This window comes from Chrysochloris asiatica, unplaced genomic scaffold (assembly GCF_000296735.1).
Source record: "Chrysochloris asiatica unplaced genomic scaffold, ChrAsi1.0 scaffold00203, whole genome shotgun sequence".
Taxonomy (NCBI): Eukaryota; Metazoa; Chordata; class Mammalia; order Afrosoricida; family Chrysochloridae; genus Chrysochloris; species Chrysochloris asiatica.
In genome coordinates this window covers 3,395,003-3,400,550 of record NW_006408721.1, presented here as the reverse complement: position 1 = coordinate 3,400,550, position 5,548 = coordinate 3,395,003, and the positions used below count along the sequence as shown (strand labels likewise).

The following is a 5,548-nucleotide window of genomic DNA, read 5'->3' as shown; positions in this document are numbered from 1 at the left end:
GTTACCCATCGCCTGATCCACATTTGAAAATCACTGCATTGCTCTGGAACATTAAAGGATTAAAGAAATGAAACCTTCATTTCATGTCTGTGTGCTATGGGGAAGTCAGTACTACACATTTTCTGAAGAACAGAGGTTCTCTGATTTGCATTTACTTTTCCTGTCTCCATCCTTAACTTGTTCCTGAGAGCTCTTAAGGGTCTTCAATTGTCGTTTCATTCCCAAGCACAGGCTAGTGACCTGGCAACTCCTTTCAGCACTTAAGCAGGATTGTTGTTGTTAGGTGCCATTGAGTCGGTACTGACTCATAGCGACCCTAGGCAAAAAAGAATGAAACACTGCCCAGTCCTGTGCCAATCTCACAATCATTGCTAGGTCTGAGTCCATCGCTATTGCCACTGTGCCAATCCACCTCATTGGGGGTCTTCTTCTTTTTCTCTGACCCTCCCCACCCCCCACTTTACCAAGCATGATATATTACTCCAGTGACTGGTCCCTCCTGACAATATGTCCGAAGTATGAGAGACAAGGTCTGGCCATCATGGCTTCCAAGGAGCACACTGGCTGCACTTCTTCCAACACAGATCTGTTTGTTCTTTTGGCAGTCCATGGTACTTTTAATATTCTCCTCTAACACCATAACTCAAATGCATCAATTCTTCTATCGTTTTTTTTTTTTTTTCTCTCTCTCTCATTAAACTTTGTTTTAATGGGTCTAAAAATTCTGTGACAAATTTTTGGTTAACTTGTTTCCATTTTTAAAGTACTGATTTTAAAAACTAATACCTGAAAACTGCCACACAAAAAAGAAACAAATAGTCCATTTGTTTCTTTTTTGTGTGACAGTTTTTAGGTATTAGTTGTATTAGAAAAAAAAAAAAACATTCCTTTCCTTCAGAAGGTTTTATGATGCATTGTTACCATTAACCCATCTTTTACTATTAAACTTAAATGGCCATTTGAGACAAACAGTTCTGAGACCGTTCTTCCACCACTGATTCAGACTGGAGTGGCAGGTGTTAAAGGTAATATTCATTTAGCCTTCTGAGCTTTCTTAGCAGACTTAGTGACTTTGCCAGCTCTAGTAGCCTTTTTGTCCACTGCCTTGATGACACCAACAGCAACAGTCTGTCTCATGTCACGAACAGCAAAACGAAGGTAAATTGAGAAGCTGCCAACACACATAGGTTTGCCAGGAACCATGTCAACAATGGCAACATCGCCAGACTTCAAGAATTGGGGGCCATCTTATAGCTTCTTACCATACCAGCAATCAGTCTTCTCCTTGAGCTCAGCAAACTTGCAAGCAACGTGAACTGTATGACAGTTCAACACAGATGCATATCCAGCACTGATTTGGCCTGAATGGTTCAGGATGATCACCTATGCAGTGAAGCCAGCTGCTGCCATTTGTGGATCATTTTTGCTGTCACCAGCCACATTGCCATGCCGAACATTTTTGACAGAGGCATTCTTTACATTGAAGCCTACATTGTCCCCAGGCAGAGCTTCACTCAAAGCCTCATGGTGCATTTCAACAGATTTTACTTCAGTGGTAACACTGATGGGAACAAAGGTAACTACCATGCCGGGTTTGAGAACACCAGTCTCCACTCTGCCCACAGGGACAGTGCCAATACCACCAATTTTGTAGACATCCTGGAGAGGCAGACGCAGGGGCTTGTTAGCTGGATGAGTTGGTGGCAGGATGCAATCCAGAGCTTCAAGCAATGTGGTTCCACTGGCACTGCCATCCTTACGGGCGACTTTCCATAGCACTTGACTCCAACATATTGTCACCATTTAAACCAGAAATTGGCACAAATGCTACCGTGTCAGGGTTGTAGTCAAATTTCTTAATGTAGGTGCAGATTTCCTTAACAATTTCCTTAACAATCTCTTCTTCTGACTGTAGGGTGGCTCAGTGGAATCCATTTTATTAACACCAACAGTTAGCTGTTTCACACGCAGTGTGTAAGCCAGAAGGGCATGCTCATGAGTCTCCCCATTCTTAGTGATACCAGGTTCAAATTCTCCAACATCAGCAGCAACAATCAGGACAGCACAGTCAGCACATGGTTTTGATAGTCTCTTGTGTTCTGGGGCATCAATGATAGTCACATAGGACTTGCTTGTCTCAAATTTCCACAAGGAGATATCAATGGTGATGCCTCGCTCACATTCAGCTTTCAGTTTATCCCAGACATACTTGAAGGAGTCTGTCCCCATCTCAGCAGCTTCCTTCTCAAAATTTTCCATGGTTCTTTTGTCAATTCCAACACATTTGTAGATCAGGTGACCAGTAGTGGTTGACTTGCCGGAATCGACAGGTCCAATAATGATGATGTTGATATGGGTCTTTTCCTTTCCCATTTTAGCTTAGGTTTTGTGATGGTTTTCACCAACACCTGTATTCTGGCGGCAAACCCATTGTGAATTAGCTCTTCTATGGTCTTCCTTAAGGAGCTCTGGTAGCGTAGTGGTTATGAATTGGGCTGCAAACCTGAAGGTCAGCAGTTCGAAACTACCAGCTGTTTCGCAGGAGAAAGATGAGACTTTCTGCTCCCGTAAAGATTTACAGCCTCGGAAACCTTATACAGGGTTGCTATGAGTCAGAACCGACCCCACCGCACATAACCACCACCATGGTTTTCCTTATTTATTGTCCAACTTTCACATGCATATAAGGTCATTGAAAATACCATGGCTTGGGTCAGGCACAACTTAGTCCTCAAACATTCATCTTTGCTCTTCAATGCTTTAAAGAGATCTTGTGCAGCACATTTGCCTAATGCACACGTCATTTGACTTCCGGACTGCTTCTTTCATGAGTGTTGATGGTTGATCTGAGTAAAATGAAGTCTTTGACAACTTCAATCTTTTCTATATTTATATGGACATTGTTTAGTGGTCCAGTGGTGAGGATTTTTGTTTCTTTATGTTGAGCTGCAACCCATACCAAAGGCTGTGCTCTTTGATCTTCATCAGTAAGTATTTTAAGTCCTCTTCACTTTCAGCAAGCAAGGTTGTATCATCTGCATATTTCAGATGGTTAATGAGTCTTCCTCCAATCCTGATGCCACATTTTTCTTCATATAATTCAGCTTCTCATATTATTTGCTCAGCATACAGATTGAATAAGTATGATGAAAGAATACAACCCTAGCACAGACTTTTCCTAATTTTAAACCATTCAGTGTTCCCTTGTTCTGTTCAAACAACTGCCTCTTGGTCCATGTACAGATTCCTCATGAGCACAATTTAGTGTTTTGGAATACTCAAACTTCACAATGTTGTCCATAACTTGTCATGATCCACACAACTGAAAGCTTTTGCATAGTCAATAAAACACAGGTAAACATCTTTCTGGTATTCTCTGCTTTCAGCCAAGATCCACCTGACATCAGCAATGATATGTATCATACCACGGCCTCTTCTGAATCCAGCTTGAACCTCTGGAAGTTCTCAGCTACTGGAAACCTTGTTGTTGTTGTTAGGTGTCATGGAGTTGGTTCTGACTCATTGCAGCCCTATGCACAACAGAACAAAACATTGCCCAGTCTTGCGCCTTCCTCAAAATCATGATTACACTTGAGCATATTGTTACTGCTGAATCAATCCATCTTGTTGGGTTAGTCCTCTTTTCCACTGACCGTCCAGTTTACCAAGCATGATGCCCTTCTCCAGGTACTGGCTCCTCCTGATAATATGTCTAAAGCATGAGAGGCAAATTCTACCATCTTGGATCCTAAGGAGCATTCTGGCTATACTTCTTCCAACACAGATTTGTTTGTTCTTCTGTCAGTCCAAGGTACTTTCAGTATTCTTCTCCAATACTGTAACTCAAATGCATAATTCTTCTACAGTCTTCCTTATTCACTGTCCAACATTCAGATGCATATGATGCTACTCAAAATACCATGCACCTTAGTCCTTAAGCTGACGTCTTTGCTCTTGAACACTTAAAGGAGGTCTTGGGCAGCAGATTTGTCTAGTACAAATACGTCATTTGATTTCCTGACCGCTGCTTCCATGAGTGTTAATAGTGGATTCAAACAAAACGAATTCTTCAATCTTTTCTCCATTTTTATGGATGTTATTTATTGGGCTAGTGGTTAGGATTTTTGTTTCGTTTTTTTAAATTGAATATAATCCATACTGAAGTCTTTGATCTTCATCGGTAAAACTTGTAACTTCTCTTCACTTCCCGCAATCAGGGTGTATCGCCTGCATATAGCTGATTGTTAATGAGTCTTCCTCCAATCCTGATGTCTCATTCTTCTTCATATAATACAGTTTAGATAGAAACTAACCCAATGATCCAGCATGTCTAGTCCCCACAGATTTGCCTGTGCAAAATGACATGACTCCACACTAGTATTTTCCATTTCTCCAGTTTCCTGCTTCTTGTTGTTGTTAGATGTCACTGCATCAATTCCTACTCACAGAGCATCCCTATGTACAACAGAATGAAACACTGCCCAGTTCTGCGACATCCTCACAATCAATGTTAAGTCCATTCTTGTAGTCACTGTGTCAATTTATCTCATAGAGTATCTTCTTTTTTGCTGATCCTCCATTTTACCATGGTGTCCTTCTCCAGCAACTGGTCCCTCCTGATAACATGTCCAAAGTATGTGAGACAAAGTATCACCATCCTGCTTCTAAGGAGTATCCTGGTTGTACGTCTTCCAAGACAGACATGTTTGTTCTTTTGCAGCCCATGGTATTTTCAATATTCTTCATCATGCCATAATTCAAGTGCATCTATTTTTATTTGCTCTTCCTTGCATCATCTCATGATCCAGCTTTCACATGCCTATGAGACAACTGAATATGCCATGGGTGGGCCAGGTGCACATTAGTCTTCAAAGTGACACTTTTGCTTTTTATCACTTTAAAGCGATCTTTTGCAGATTTGCCCAGTGCAGCATATCATTTTATCTTTTATCTGCTGCTTCCGTGGTCATTGGTTGTGGATCCAAGTAAAATAAAATCTTTTGACAGTCTTAATCTTTTCTCTGTTGATCATGATCTTGCTTATTGGTCCAGCTGTGAGAATTTTTGTTTTATGTTGAGGTGTCATCCATACTGAAGGCTGTTGTCTTTATCAGTAAGTGCTCACTTCACCCCATTTCTAATTTTCCTGTAAAATAGTTGTTCTTTGCCTATTCCCCAAGCCTTATATCACTCATCTGTGGCTCAGAGTAAATAGAATAACCACAACCAATTGTCACAGAGTCAATGCTGACTCATGGTGACTCCATGTGTATCAGAGCAGAATTGTGCTCCATAGGACTTTCAATGATTGTGACCTTTTAAAAGTAGATTACCAGGCCTTTCTTCTGAGGTAACTCTAAAAGGAGGTTAGCAGGCACGTGCAATAACTGTTTCCATCAGTGATTCCAAATTAAATAAACCCACCAACTATAATAGAGGCATTTTCTGAAAGTAAAAAAAATATGGAAAAATGATCTCAGATCAAAAATTTTAAAATCACTCCTGAAAAGATCATTAATGTCTGCTTCCCCAAAGCCATCCCAATTAC

The 5,548-nt window shown here is 40.8% G+C and overlaps 1 pseudogene; it reads right to left on the bottom strand.

Annotated features, from left to right (window-relative positions):
• Positions 1-1,032: 1,032 nt before the first annotated feature.
• LOC102817330 lies at positions 1,033-2,373 on the bottom strand (annotated as a pseudogene).
• Positions 2,374-5,548: the final 3,175 nt, after the last annotated feature.